Below are 16,052 nucleotides of genomic sequence, written 5' to 3' on the forward strand. Positions count from 1 at the left end.
TCAAGATTGTGCAACTGTCACTACATCTAATTCCAAAAACATTCATCACTCAAATTCATCACCCATACACATTAATAGTCCCATTCTTTCTCCCAACCCAAGCCCTTAGGAACCATTAATTTACTTTTTTACTCTCTGGATTTGCCTATCTAGGACATTTAATATAATGAAATCATACAATATATGGACCTTCTGTCTGGCTTCATCCACTTAATGTAGTGTCCTAATGTAGCATCTATTAAGTGCTTTGTTTATTTTATTTATTTTTTTAGTAGCTGAATAATATTCAGCTGAATGAATGTACCACATTTTGTTTATTTCTCAGTTGATAGATATTTGGGTTGTTTCCACATTTTGGTGGTTATGAATAGAGCTGCTATAAACATTCTTGAACCAATTTTTGTGTGAACATATGTTTTCAGTATCTTGAGTACATACCTAAGTGTGGAATTGTTGGGTCATACATAACTCTATATTTAAATGTTTTGAAAATCTGACGGGCTGTTTCTCAAAGCAGCCACACTTTTTTACATTCTAATCAGCAATTTACGAGGGCTCCAGTTTCCCTCCAAATCTTCACCAACGCTTGTTACGGTCTGCCTTTTTTTACTATACTGATATCAAAGCTAGACAAAGTAATTTAAATAAAACTATATAGATCAGTACTTCCTATAAATATGGATATAAAAATCCTAAACAAAATTTTGACAATCATTATCCAACAATATATAAAAATGATACTGCATGACCACTAACTAGAATTTAGAATGCAATGTTAGTTTAACATTTGGAAATAAATAATTTCAGTTCACCATATTAGTAAACTGAAAAAGAAAAAAAAACAGTATATGAAACCATATGCTCATTTCAATAGATTAAAAAAAAACATTTTGCAGAATATATTTTTGATTGATGATTTAAGCAAACAGCCAAACTAAAACAACAACAACAGCAATAACAAAAAAAAACACCAAAAACAAAAACAAAAAACAAAACAAAAAAAACTAATGGCAAACCAGGAAAAGAAGGGAACATCTTCGACCTGATAAAGAGCATTTATGGATGAAGTCCCAATAGTTCATTTTTGCCCTTGATTCCCTTGCTTTTGGCAATGTTTCTAGGAAGAAGTTGCTGCGGCTGAGGTCGAAGAGGTTGCTGCCTGTGTTCTCCTTTAGGATTTTGATGGACCCCTGTCTCACATTTAGGTCTTTCAACCATTTGGATTATATTTTTGTGTGTGGTGTAAGGAAATGGTCCAGTTTCATTCTTCTGCATGTGACTGTCCAATTTTCCCAGCACCATTTGTTGAAGAGACTTGTCTTTTTTCCACTGGACATTCTTTCCTGCTTTGTCGAAGATTAGTTGACCATGGAGTTGAGGGTCCAGTTCTGGGCTCTCTATTCTGTTCCATTGATCTATGTGTCTGTTTTTGTGCCAGTACCATACTGTCTTGATGATGACAGCTGAAAACCCACAGCTGAGATCATACTTAATGATGAAAGACTGAATGCTCTTCCCCCCAAGAACAGGAACTAGACAAGGATGCTCACTATTTTTTTTAGCTTTATTGAAGTATAATTTACAAGTAAAATTGTATATTTAAAGTGTACCATGTGAAGATTTGATATGCACGTAATTGTGAAAGGATTTCCCCAGGTGCATTACTTAACACATCAATCACCTCATATATTTACCTTTTGTGTGTATATGTGTGTGTAGGAGAACACTTAAGATCTAGTTTCCTAGCAAATTTCAGTTATACAATACAGTTTCATCGTTGTCAACTGTAGTCACTATGCTATACATCAGACCCTCAAACTTTGTTCATTTTGTAACTGAAAATGTATACCCTTTTACCTACCTCTCCCCATTTCCCCTAGCCCCCAGCCTTGGAACCACCATTTCTGTTACTGTGAGTTAATATATATATATATATATATTTTAGATTCCACATACAAGTGATACCATGCAGGCTTTGCTTTCCCCTGTCTGGCCTTATTTCATTTACCATAATGATCTCCAGTTTCATCCATGTTGTTGCAAATCACAGGATCTTTCTGTCTTTCCTTTCCTTTCCTTTTCTTTCCTTTCCTTTCCTTTCAGAGCTGGATAATATGTAATACCTGTATTTTTTTTTTCTTTAAGGAATGTCCACTTTGGTTATTTCTGTTCGACATTGCATTGTAGGTTCTATCCAGGGCAATTAGATAAGACAAATAAATAAATGGCATCCAAACTGCAAAGGAATAGATGAAACTCTGTGTATATGGAGATTATATTATCTCATATATAGAAAATCCTAATTAAATCTCTATCTCTCTCTCTCACACACACACACACACACACACACACACAATTAGAACTAATGAGTTCAGCAAGGATGCAAAACACGAGATCAATATATAAAAATTAGTTATCTTTCTACACAATAGCAACAAATACTCCAAAATTGAACTTAAAAACCAAGTCTACTACAGTAGCATCCAACAGTGCAGATTATTTAAGGACTTATTTCCAGCAGAAAGCATAAAGAAAGAAGGTAAGCTAACAATTTGGAAACAGTACTTATGTTAAAGTACTTGAGTACTTACGTAAAGCTGAAATGAAGGCTTAGAGAACCTCCTTGAGAGCAGCCACCTGTGTTTAGAGTCTGCAGTGTTTATCTTATGCCTAGCACAGTGTTGAGGATACAGTAAACTTGTTTAACTGCAGAGCACTTAACGTTACTTTGCAACTGTTCTCTGTATGAACATGGGAGCCTCCTGTTCCCTGGACCATATTTCCTGGTTGGCATATTTCCAGATATTTCAGGAAAACAGCCCAATTTCCATCACTGATCTTTTAGGGGAAAAAAAAACACAAAAAACAAAAAAACAACTTTGGCCCAGAAAGACGGATACTCAGAGCAATTGAGTAAGACAAATAGAGAAATCTGATCTCGCTGTTTTCTTAAAGAAATGTCACAAATGGGTAAAGATGAGTAGACGGATTCTACTACAAAAACAAATCTTTGAATTGGCCTCTTTCTTTTTCATTTCTAAAAAGTTCTCCACTGTTCCCAGGGGATATTGTAAATCAGCTATAAGCCACCAGGACTTCAGGGTCAGGGTGATCGTTTAAGTTACCAACTATTTTAAATATCATTCAAAATTTGGTTTTGCTTTGTGTGGGAAAGAATCAGAAAAAAGTAATTCACACAAGGACTCAATACTTACATAATTTGAAGTCATGTTTTTCTCCTAGATTAAAGAAAGCATAAAAATCTTTTAGTCTTTAGTATTTAAAAATTCGACCTAAATTATCCCACAAGTTTTGTGTATACAATAAAGCAACAGTAAAAGGCTGTCATTTATTGATCATTAATGTTATGCCAGGCATATTGCAAACATACATTTTGCCAGGGTTTTTCACATTATTGGCTTTACTGGCCTTTTGTGTTGAGCAGTTTTTTTGTTGTGGGGGCCATTCTGTGCATTGCATCATGTTTAGCAGTGTCCTTGACCTCTACCCACTAGATGCCAGTATCATTCCACCCAGTTACGAGAGATCAAATGCCCTGTGGGGCATATCCTTGACTGAGAACTTGATAACCTCACCACAACTTTGAGGTAGGTATAATTATAATTCCCCTTTTATATATAAAACAATATTGAAGCTGAGAGAGATTAAATACTTGCTCAAAGACACATAACCAAGAAGTGCCAGAGCCAAATTTGAAAGCGGGTTTATCTTGATGTTTGCATGCCATTTCTTGATCACCAAATTGTCCTACTGAATTCATATTTTTGGTCACACAGTAGGGGTTTAAACAAGGGCACAGATTTTGAGAGCGATGTATTGCACAAAGCAGCAGTGATGATTACTCCAATATTCCAAGATCAGATGACATTTTAGCTAACATATTTAAACCCCACGTACCCCCAATTACGTCTTTCATGTCATTCTTTTCGTTTCATATTAAAGGATAGCCAGGATATCATGGCAGAAGTGTGGACTCTGGAGTCAGAATGCTTGTATTTCAATCCAGACTGTTGCTTTTTAGCTGCGTGATTTGGGGAAAGAGACCTGGTCTTTCTGTACCTTTGTGTCCCCACAAAGAGTTTGAGGGAGGATGGGAAGAGTTATTTTATGTAAAGCATTTAGAACAGTAAACGGAACACAGGCTCTGTAAATGTTAAATCTCAGTTTTAAAATCTAATTTGTTTTAAGCCCATCACCCTCATAAATGTTACTAGAAGTACATATCAGCTTTGCTTCACTGTGAGCACTAGCTAAACATTTTCTCTAATGCTTGAAGAGGATCTGAGTTTCTGGGGTAGAGACAGCCACTCTTTCTTTAACACTGTTTTCCTACAGGTATGTCTCTTTTGTTTTGCTAACCCAGCTCTTGGTGGACAGTTCTCTCTGGAAACTTTGGCCCTACTGTGTAATCTGATGCTACTGAACTGTCTGGGAAAGCTACAAATTTCATTCGTTCATTTATTCAATTGTTTACCCTTCAAGTAATTGTCACTTTCTGCTTTCCAGATTCTGTGCTAAGCACCGGGAGAGAATGAAATATTACTTTTTCTATAAAAATGTTTTTTGGAGATGTAAAATGCAGCTCCATCATATCCATTTAATGGAATTACTTCTGTTTTTAAAAAAAGTTTTATTGAAATTCTGTTTAGTTAACATATAGTGTAATATTGGTTTCATAATGGAATTATTTTAAACTCTCAACTTCAACATTATCTAGCTGTTTGATTATAAGCCGTTGCTTACCCTCTCTGTGTCATTCTCTTATATAGAAAACTGCCACAGTCATGGCTTCTGCCTCAACGGGGTATTGTGGTAGATGGAGATACTACATAGCATCTCTTCAGCCTAAATTTAGAGTAAGTGTGCTCTAAATGGTAAATTTTGTTCTTGGCTCCTGTATGTCAGCTCTGAAATAATAGTAATAAAAAGAAAGCTATATGAGGACTTTCAGTTTCATGCCAAATGTCAAGCCAGGTTTGACAAATGACCAGAGTGGCCATAGGATTTTACAGTGGATTTCAGCTAGGGTATCATAGTTCATTGGTGCATCCAGAGATGTAGTCAGACTGACAAAAAGGGTGATATTTTCTTGTTATTGTTTAATGTGGCAGAAAACAATCTGGATTGAAGGGAAGGATTTGTTTTTTTTTTCCTTTTTTAAATACATCCCCTCAACCCTGCTCTTTGAAGTTCTTCTTATGATGCTAACCCCATTGACATCTTTCATGGTCAGTCCCTTTGGCGCTTCTTCCTAGACTTCATAAAATTCATTTCTTTTAAAATCAATTATTCTGGGGGCGCCTGGGTGGCTCAGTTGGTTAAGCGACTGCCTTCGGCTCAGGTCATGATCCTGGAGTCCCGGGATCGAGTCCCGCATCGGGCTCCCTGCTCGGCAGGGAGTCTGCTTCTCCCTCTGACCCTCCCCCATCTCATGCTCTCTCTCTGTCTCATTCTCTCTCTCAAATAAATAAATAAAATCTTTAAAAAAAATAAAAAAATAAAATAAAATAAAATCAATTATTCTGAATATGTTTTGCTTCCCCAATTAGATTCTGAACTTGTAGGCGTAAATATCTCTTTTTTTCCTTCAAAAAGATTTTATTTATTTATTTGACAGAGAGAGACACAGCGAGAGAGGGAACATAAGCAGGGGGAGTGGGGGAGGGAGAAGCAGGCTTCCCGCCGAGCAGGGAGCCTGATGCGGGGCTCGATCCCAGGACCCCGGGATCATGACCTGAGCCGAAGGCAGATGCTTAACGACTGAGCCACCCGGGCACCCCTATCTCTCTTTTTCTAGTAGCTTGTAGCACCTGGCATAGCATCTTTTATATAGTTGTGTTAGATTAATATGTGCTAATTGATTGGCCGAAAACAGTGATATGGAAATCGATGTGTTTTGCTCAGAAAGTATGGGAGATGTTGACCTAGTCTTCCTTCAGTTGCTCTTGTTCTACAGCCAACAGACAGGTTTATGTACGATTATCTGACATAGCTTTAGGGAACTTTGAGAGGCTTTCAAACATGGTTTATTAATAAAATTCACTTTTAACCTGGCATATCTGCAACCTCACTTTTTAAAAAACCTACTTAAAAATTTTCCTCTTAAAGAAGGAACAGAATGGCTAAATAGATGACCACATTAAATGCTGTGCAACCACCACTCACTTCTCTGTAATTACTCTTTGCACTGCACTGAAGGACTGTAACTGTCCACTGCTGATGGCAGTCAGGCCTGAGCCTTGCCTCTCCTGGTTTTAATTTACAGACAGTTTGGTGAACTGTGGTTTTCACCCTCTTCATAACATCTCTAGCGTATAATTACTTGCAGCCTTCACTTTATATTTTTTATTGTATGAATAGTGATTCAGGTCTGTTATGGATTAAAATGCTCCTTCCCTAATGAGACCATTGTGTGTGTGTGTGTGTGTGTGAGAGAGAGAGAGAGAGCGAGCGAGAGAATGAAAGCAATCCCCCCCACCCCCCGCCACACACCAGGTTCCTTCTCTTTGTTCTCCTTCCCCAGCTGTCTTTAATCACCTGCTGCACCCTACATGTGAGTGCCGCTTGAGTCAGTCTTCATGGCTAAGTCTGTTTATCTCCCATCAGAAAGTAGGGCACACTCACCCCTTCAGGCAGTCAGGTGTCATCATCAAGTCTCTCATTTTGCTTTGTTTGTTTTCCCAGTGAATCCTGGTTTTGGAAACTAAGGACTTTTCTTGTTTGAGGAAGCTCCTATTGAGTGCCCAGTTTACAGAAACTCCATCTTTTTCTTGGTTCCCAGTTTATGAATAACTGACATTCAACCTTGAATCCCAAGCCTTTTGACCAAACCCCTTTTGCCCAAGGTCATTGCTGCTTTCCTGTCTGATTCTCTGTGTTTCTGGAATTCTGGCCACTGTGTATTACTGTATTCCCTTTATTATCTCTCTGCCCATTCATGTTTTCTTCCCAGCACTGCTGGACCTTGAGTTGAGTATTTACTCCATTTTCAAGTGCATCTGTCCGTCCCTCAATTCCTGGATGTCTGTCACCTGCTCCATAAGCTGCTGAATCATCCCTGTGTCACACTCTTTGTGGGTAGCATTTGCATGAACTGAAGTTTGCCCTGCAAGCAAACTTGTGAACTGAGTGTTGACAGTAATATGTAGTCAGCTTGGGAATGGAAGTTTCCACAGGGTGGTCCATATAACCCCATTCCTTCAGAAAAATTGCCTAAGTAGCTTTAAAATAATTGTATTAAATTGGAATTGAGCTTTGGTTTTTGACTTCCATTTAGAAAAAGAAAACATATAAGCATGATATAATGAGCATGTGAGTAAGATTTGATGGTATATTATTTCTACATATGGTATATATCATTTCTCCTCAGGAGGAGGAATAAATGGTTAACTTTATTAAAATGGATGAATACTTTAGGCCTCTGGGTGTCATTTAAAAATAGATGTTGATTTTGTGTGACTGTATGTAGGGGAGTGTGGGTTAGGGAGTTCCTAAATGAAGTATGTAGAAGGATAGATCCAAATATTAAAAGTTGTTTTTAATCAATTAATGTGTATATTTTGTCTCCAAGGTGGGACTTCTTATCTTTGAAAAATATGTATTTTATGTTTAACCTACATAAAATATCCCATGTAATGACAAAGGGTAAGACTCAGATTTGTCAGTTGAATATAGATGTAAGACTTACTTGTCTTGGGGTGCCTGGGTGGCCCAGTTGGTCAAGCGTCCGACTCGTGATTTTGGCTCAGATTATGATCTCAGGATCTTTTTTTTTTTTTTTTTTAAGATTTTATTTATTTATTTGACAGAGAGAGACACAGCGAGAGAGGGAACACAAGCAGGGGGAGTGGGAGAGGGAGAAGCAGGCTTCCCGCGGAGCAGGGAGCCTGATGCGGGGCTCGATCCCAGGACTCTGGGATCATGACCTGAGCCGAAGGCAGACGCTTAACCGACTGAGCCACCCAGGCGCCCCATGATCTCAGGATCTTGAGATCAAGCCCTGCATCGGGCTCCGTGCTGAGTGTGGAGCCTGCTTAAGATTCTCTCTCTCCCTCTCCCTTGTCCTCTCTACACCCTTAAAAAAAAAAAAAAGACTTGTCTTATTGCAATAGCTTTTTTTTTCTATTTCAGTTTTTAGAATTCATACAATATATGATGTAATTGGTGTAGTCCAATCACATATGAAGTATTTAGACCATTTGCTTCCAACACTGTAAGCACAGCTCCTAAATTAGTGAACTGGAAATGAGCTACCCTTGACCACTTATATTCTACATAATTTGCTAAGTACTTCTGAAATATCATATTGTAACAACCTCATAAGGTTTTTCATTGCTCTCTCTTAGGAAACTAAGACTCAAACACTTTGAGGAATTTGCCTAAGGTTATAATAATAAATGGCTGAATCAGGATTTGAACTCTGTTCAACAGACCTGGTGTCCACAGTGGGTCCATGCCTACCCTAGTCTACATTCTGTCAGGGAGTGGAAATGAATAATTAAAAGAAAGTTAAATTTTTGAGGAACCTCCACACTGTTTTCCAAAGTGGCTGTACCAACTTGCATTCCCACCAACTTGCACTTCCCAACAGTGTAAGAGGGTTCCTCTTTCTCCACAACCTCTCCAACATTTGTTGTTTCTTCCGCTGTCCATTTTTGCCATTCTAACTGGTGTAAGGTGGTATCTCAATGTGGTTTTGATTTGAATTTCCCTGATGGCTAATGATGATGAACATTTTTTCATGTGTCTGTTAGCCATTTGTATGTCTTCTTCAGAGAAGTGTCTTCATATCTTCTACCCACTTTTTGACTTGATTATTTGTTTTTTGGGTGTTGAGTTTGAGAAGTTCTTTATAGATCTTGGATACCAGCCCTTTATCTGTAGTGTCATTTGCAAATATCTTCTCCCATTCCGTGGGCTGCCTCTTTGTTTTGTTGACTGTTTCCTTTGCTGTGCAAAAGCTTTTTATCTTGAAGTCCCAAAAGTTCATTTTTGCTTTTGTTTCACTAGCTTTTGGAGATGTATCTTGAAAGAAGTTGCTGTGAGTGATGTTTGGAAAACAGTGTGGAGGTTCCTCAAAAACTTAAAAATAGAGCTACCTTATGACCCAGCAATTGCGCTACTGGGTATTTACCCCAAAGACACAGATGTAGTGAAAAGAAGGGCCATATGCACCCCAATGTTCATAGCAGCAATGTCTGCAATAGCCAAACTGTGGAAAGAGCCGAGATGTGCTTCAACGGATGAATGGATAAAGAAGATGTGGTCCATATATACAATGGAATATTACTCAGCCATCAGAAAGGATGAATACCCAACTTTTACATCAACATGGATGGGACTGGAGGAGATTATGCTAAGTGAAATAAGGCAAGCAGAGAAAGTCAATTATCATATGGTTTTACTTATTTGTGGAACATAAGGAATAGCATGGAGGACATTAGGAGAAGGAAGGGAAAAATGAGGGGGGGTGGAATTGGAGGGAGAGATGAACCATGAGAGACTATGGACTCTGAGAAACAAACAGGGTTTTAGAGGGGAGGGGGGCGGGGGGATGGGCTAGCCCGATGATGGGTATTAAGGAGGGCACGTACTGCATGGAGCACTGGGTGTTATACGAAAACAATGGATCGTGGATCACCACATCAAAAACTAATGATGTATTGTATGGTGACTAACATAACATAATAAAATTAAAAAAAAAAAAAAAAAAAAGTTAAAGCCTGTCTCAAATCTTCCATCTATCTGCCCTGTTCTTGCCAGTTAACAGTGTTCATCTCTCTCAGTACTTTTCTCCTCCATATGTATTGACCATTTATGGATGACACTCTGTGTAAAGCACTCTGTTGGGCTGGCAGAGTTGTTCACCATTTCAAAAAATTAGTGTGGTTGATGGGTCAAAATTATCCCAATACAGATGATTAATAAAAATGGCAGAGTATGTCAAGTGGGAGGGTGGAGGTAAAGCTCACTGTGATCTGGCATAGATGAAGCAAGGTGGAAGATGATTCAGAACAGAAAAAGCAGGAGTTACTTTGGAGAAATGATTTGGGGCCAGATTGGATGGCCTGGCCTGATGCTGATCTGTTATCTCCTAACAGGCACTTTGAAACATGCTCCTGTACACTCATTAGAGGTGCTTTTTCTCCTTTTATTTTTAAAAATATTTTTCATGGGCGCCTGGGTGGCTCAGTTGGTTAAGCGACTGCCTTCAGCTCAGGTCATGATCCTGGAGTCCCTGGATCGAGTCCCGCATCGGGCTCCCTGCTCGGCGGGGAGTCTGCTTCTCCCTCTGACCCTCACCCCTCTCATGTGCTCTCTCTCTCTCATTCTCTCTGTCTCAAATAAATAAATAAAATTAAAAAAAAAAAACCTTATAAAAAAATATATATTTTTCATATTTTAATAGTTTAACTTTTTAATAGTTTAAGTTTAAACTAAAATAGTTTATTTTTTATTTACTTACCATCTCTCACTTCTGAAATAAAAAGTCGATGATGTCATAGGCCATGTCTGACTTGTTCACGTCTATATCTCTTAACACCTGCAGCTGTCCCCAGCATGTGGCAGGTTCATAATAAAAATCTGGTGACTTAGATAAAAGCATTCTTCATTTGCTTTCTGATTACTAAAACAGCTCATATTAAAGAGTTTTATGTTGTTGAATGCTGTTTTCAGTAAATTATCTGGGTCTATTATTATAAACATGGAAGAATTACTGGGTTTATCATTTTGTTGTAGGATTTGTATGTGTGAGAAAAGATAGAACTTTTACCAGGGTCTCAGTTTCAGTACTTCTTATAAAACATATTTACATAGGCCCTGTTTTACTTTCTTAAATTACAATTCATAAATAAGATAATCTAGTAAGATAAGAGATGACATAGGTTATATACCACATAATTTAAAAAATCAATATAATTCCATATTGTTAATGTAAAGATGAAATATGAAGAAAGCTATTTTTATAAAATTCTACGTATCTTAATGTGCAAATATTCAGGCATATAAATAATAGAAGTCATAAAAGTTAGCTGCTTATGTCTAAATGTAGAAGCTCCATGACTATGCAGCCACATTTGCACACTAATTTTTTGAAATGGTGAACAACTCTTCATAAATTCTCAAACCAAATAAGTTTTATGCTTCTGCAGGTTTTCATAATGGTTGCGTTCTGGAAACAAAAACAAAAACAAACCCATAAAAGGAAAAACAACCACAATAACAAAAATCCAGTGAAAGTGTGCAAAAAAATACTTGGTGTTTATTTGCTTAAAATTAGATTCTGGGCTTCAATAATTATAAACAGGTTATTCATTCAGATATATAGTAGGGTGTTTTAAAGCTGCATGGGATGTACTAATTGTCCCGTGCGTTGTACAACTTCTGGTATCCCTAACCCCTGCCTACTGTCAGCACAATCCCCAGTCTACGTAAGTATCTACACACACACACACACACACACACACACACACAGACACCCACGTACAGTCACAAATTTAAAAGATTTGTGCCTGCAGGGTAGTATTACCCCCTTTGAAAACCTTTGCTATAAACAAATAAGGGGGTAGGCAAAATTTATTTCTCTCTTCCCCTCATCTGAGGTACAAATTTCTCCCCTCAATCAGATCTACTACCACTGACACTGGTTGCCGTTAGTCATTCTTTCATCCAATCCCTTTTCAGTCCTCATGTTGCCCTCAAGATGCATCTCCCGGGACATATCCTGGGCTTTGAACCTATGCTTTCTCAACCCTTATTATAAGCTGCTGTCATTAAGTAGTTTAATAAAATCTGGTAAATTAACTCCCAGTGTACTACTGTTTAATAAAATCTGGTAAATTAACTCCCAGTGTACTACTGTTGACATATAGGGACTTAAATTTTAACTTGAAAAAAATGTATGTGTGTGTGTGTTTGTGTGTGTGTATTTTTTTTTTACTTAGATCAGAACTAAGACCTCCTGTTTAAACTTCAGACCTCTACCATGTATGTGTGAAAGAAGAATTTAGTTTTGCTGGCTTTCCAAAGCTATTACATGCTTTTACTAACCACCTATTATTTTTTTATTATGTTACGTTAATCACCATACATTACATCATTAGTTTCTGACGTAGTTTCCATGATTCATTGTTTGTGTATAACACCCAGTGCTCCATTCAGTACGTGCCCTCTTTAATACCCATCATCAGGCTAACCCATCCTCCCACCCCCCTCCCCTCTAGAACCCTCAGTTTGTTTCTCAGAGTCCATAGTCTCTCATGGTTCGTCTCCCCCTCCGATTTTTCCCCTTCATTTTTCCCTTCCTGCTATCTTCTTCTTTTTTTTTTTTAACATATAATGTATTATGTGTTGCTAACCACGTATTATAAACCAGAACGTCAGGTTATTTAATATCGTGGAGATTCAGGTTTTTCGGCTATAAAATGGAAATGATAATTAAAACTAAAGTTATTATGTCTGTGATCATTAAACAACATGTCCTCTCTGTAACATTGTTAGCATAAACCTAACCACACAGTTGATGTTTGTGCTTATTGTTACCAAAAAGTCTTTGCCTTTCACCTTCTTATAGATCTGTGGTTCCCAGTTAGGAGTGATTTGGGTAGGGGGCGGGGAGGTTTCTACTGATAATTAGTGGCTGATGCCAGGAAGGCTACTTAACATCCTAAAATTCATAGGACAGTCCCCTACAAGAAAGAAAGATCCGGCCCAAACTGTTAATAGCACTGAAGGTGAGAAAACCCTGCTATAGATACATAGCATGTAGTCTTCAATTTATTGTTAGTATTTGCTTTTCATCTGCTTTCTTTTATTCTTGAAGAGAAAAATCTCATGAACTTAGATTCACTGAGTTATTTCTACAGTGAAAGCCAGCCTGAATTGCCACATATATATATTCTGAGAAACGAATGAGAACAAGGTATATAATTTCACATGCTTATAAATATTTATCTTTTAATTTTTATTGCTATTTTAAGACCCATTCATTTTCATTTTCCCTTCTTTATAGCTTTCCTGTTTGAATTATTTATGAAGCTAATATCTTGTCACATTTTAGAAAATTTGTAGACTTCAGAAAAGAAGGATAAATCCAGCCACTTTCTCCCACTACTTTGGGAAAAGAAAGAGTGTGTGGGAAAGTGTTGGAAGCATTTATAGGTTGCTCTGAACATTAGGCCAGGTGATGGTTCCAGTATTGTTAGTCTGCTTAGCACGTAAGAAACTAGCGTTTCCATGCGTGCTCTTGTTTTATGGAATTTCCACTGCCCTTACTTATATATGAGGTAGCAATTGAATTGTGCTTTTTCCAGAATCTTCTTTGTGCATCCACACTTCAAAGAGAAATAGGTAAGACAGACATAAGTGATAGCAGGAAAAGCCTGTTTGTGGCTCTGGATTCACTCGTCTGTGGGATGGTCTGACCTGTGAAATGCAAGGTTAGCAAATGTTGATACATGGCAAGTGCTGGCTGTGCAAGTAAAAGCTCTCTGGGGAAGTTTTTATTTGGAGCTCCCAATTTTTCCAAGATACCAGAAGATTCTTTCCTTGCAGAAACAATGAGAAGCTCTTAGGAGAATGAAGGCCTGAGTAGAAATGCAACCACACCATGTCTCATGCTCTTAAATGTGTTCCCACTGGAAAACATTGCAGGATGTCTGGATTGCAGCAGGAAGAAGGAGAGTGAGAATGACTTTTTTAATCTGGAGACAGCCTGGAATTATCAGATGAGAATTGTGGACTTCTCTATGCCTTGCGTTCCCCAGTTTGATTTTTTTTTTTTATGTGGAACTATATTAATAATGGTTTTTTTTAAGGATATGTTTCAGTATGAGTATGTGTAAACTGTTCAGCCAAGTCTATTTCTTGATGTTATTTTCTGACCCTTGGAAACATCAGAATTGAAATGAAAGGTAAGTGACTAAATTAGACACATTTAAAACCAAACACACTTTCATCCTGTTTATTTAACTGAATCCCTATTTCAACTCAGTATCATGTGTTTGAATAGTGAATTTTTTCCTTTTCATTTGAGCCCCATATGTTGTTTTGGAAATGAGAATATGTAATAAAATGCATTTATATAATTTTAACAAATTGGTTAAGATAGTGATAATAACCAGGTGTTTTCAGGTTTCTTCTCATGTCCTGCTTGCATGGTCCTAGGCATAAATCTGCTTATTAACAAACACTGGACCAATTAATTGTATATTCCCTTGGGTGTATGAAACAGGCTTAGCCTTTTTCCGTTGCTGCGTGGCTGTCACTCTGCAGCAAGTTTTGTTGGTGTACCCTAACAGCAGATCTAAAATTGGTGGGGAAGCCATTCTGAATTCATGGAAAAACCTGTTCAGTAAATTTACAGTGTTCTGGGAATTCTTCAGGAGAAGGGTGTCTTCTTCATTGTCCCTAATTATAAATTATCTCTTAATTCTTATAAAAATAGAACTCTGAATCTATAATTCAGCTGGGTGTCTTGACCATGAAACACAGACAAAAAGCAACCGTGTTCCATCAGCAGCTGCCACAGAGAGAGTTGTCTATGGTGTGGCTGCTCTCTAGTTCAAAAAGAGTTGTTAATTTTCATTATTACATTAGAGGCCTGAGGAACAATATGTATCAGGTGCCCCCTCAATCATCAGAATTCTTAACTGAGTGAATTCTAAACCAGTGAGACAGACTTCAGTAAGTCCAGAGCAACCAGTGAAGCTCAGAAGAGCAAACAGAATTTAGACAATACTAACCTATCAGTATTTTTAATTTTGATTCTCATTATTTTATTTCCTGGCATTGCATTTAATACACTTGTACAAAATTATTAGTCATCTGTTGGTTTTATCCCCATAATTGAGGAAAGAGCACTTACTATCATTTTAAAATACTTTTAATTATAATTGTGTTCCTTGCACAATTTAGTTGAAGTGTGTTTTTTATGATTTAATTTGTCATCTGGCTATTTCATTTATAAAAGGTATCTAGTTATTAGTAACAATTAGCACATATAAACATTTAGAAATAATACCAGATTTAGTTTTGTGAAATTTGGAATCTCTTTAAATTGTCATGGAAGTCTTTATTAATTCTTCCGTAATAGTTAATAGTCATATGATGGTTTTAAAGCTTTGTCAATATTAAAAAGTTAAGAGGTACATGCATTAATGGATAAAAGAAAACAAAAATCACCCCAGGAAATCATTTTAAGTGCACTTAGAGACAAAGACTTACTATTTCACGGAAGGAAAATGTGGTGTGTGCACCATATTCGTTATAAGCATGTTCTGGGAAGTGTGTTTTGAAAGAGTAATACATTTTAAAATAAAATGAACAATTTTCCAGCATTACCTGAAAAAGAACTTTTAACTTACTTTGAGATAAGTCAGTGTTTCATAAATGGCAAAGGAATATGGATGGAACCATGCAATCATTCTGAATAAAGGAAGTGAATACTTTGCAGATTGCGTAACCTATCGGATTGATAACTGAGAGTGATAAAAAAACATTTTTTCCCTTTTCATTAGTATGAAAAAATAACTTAGGAAGTGCACTGTTAAGTAGATATTATACATGTAGATTTCACTAGAAATGGGGGGAACCTTCATAGCCTCTGTATGAGTGGCTCTATTTGGATGTGTACATTTTCCTAAGCATTTGATGGAGGATTGTTCTATTGCTTTGTAAAAGAATTTTATGACATTGAATTTGTATTGATGGTTTTTAATCCTTCAAAGTACTAAGATAGACTCCACAATATAATCGAAGCACTATAATAAGTTTATTCTGCCTAGTGTCTCTGTATCATGGATGGATTTATTATCTTATCCAGCACGAAGTACCTTAGTTCTCCATTACTGTGCATGGGCAAACAGTAGCTATGATGTTGAAATGAGTAACTGTAATAACAGATTATCATTTTGCTTGTTTCAGTTCTCTTGAATTATTGGATATTCAGTTTCAGAAAGTATTTCTAAATTATTCAATAAAAATGATTTATAAATAATAGTACTTGTATATTTGAGCTAAAGTAGTTGATA

At 37.0% G+C, this 16,052-nt stretch overlaps 1 protein-coding gene across 21 annotated transcripts in view; it reads left to right on the forward strand.

The window, feature by feature from the left end:
- Window positions 1-16,052, forward strand: part of NRXN1 (neurexin 1) — a 1,113,724-nt gene that overhangs the window by 70,580 nt on the left and 1,027,092 nt on the right. The gene's annotated exons all lie outside the window — the stretch shown is intronic.

The sequence above is a fragment of the Halichoerus grypus genome, chromosome 10 (assembly GCF_964656455.1).
Source record: "Halichoerus grypus chromosome 10, mHalGry1.hap1.1, whole genome shotgun sequence".
NCBI lineage: Eukaryota > Metazoa > Chordata > Mammalia > Carnivora > Phocidae > Halichoerus > Halichoerus grypus.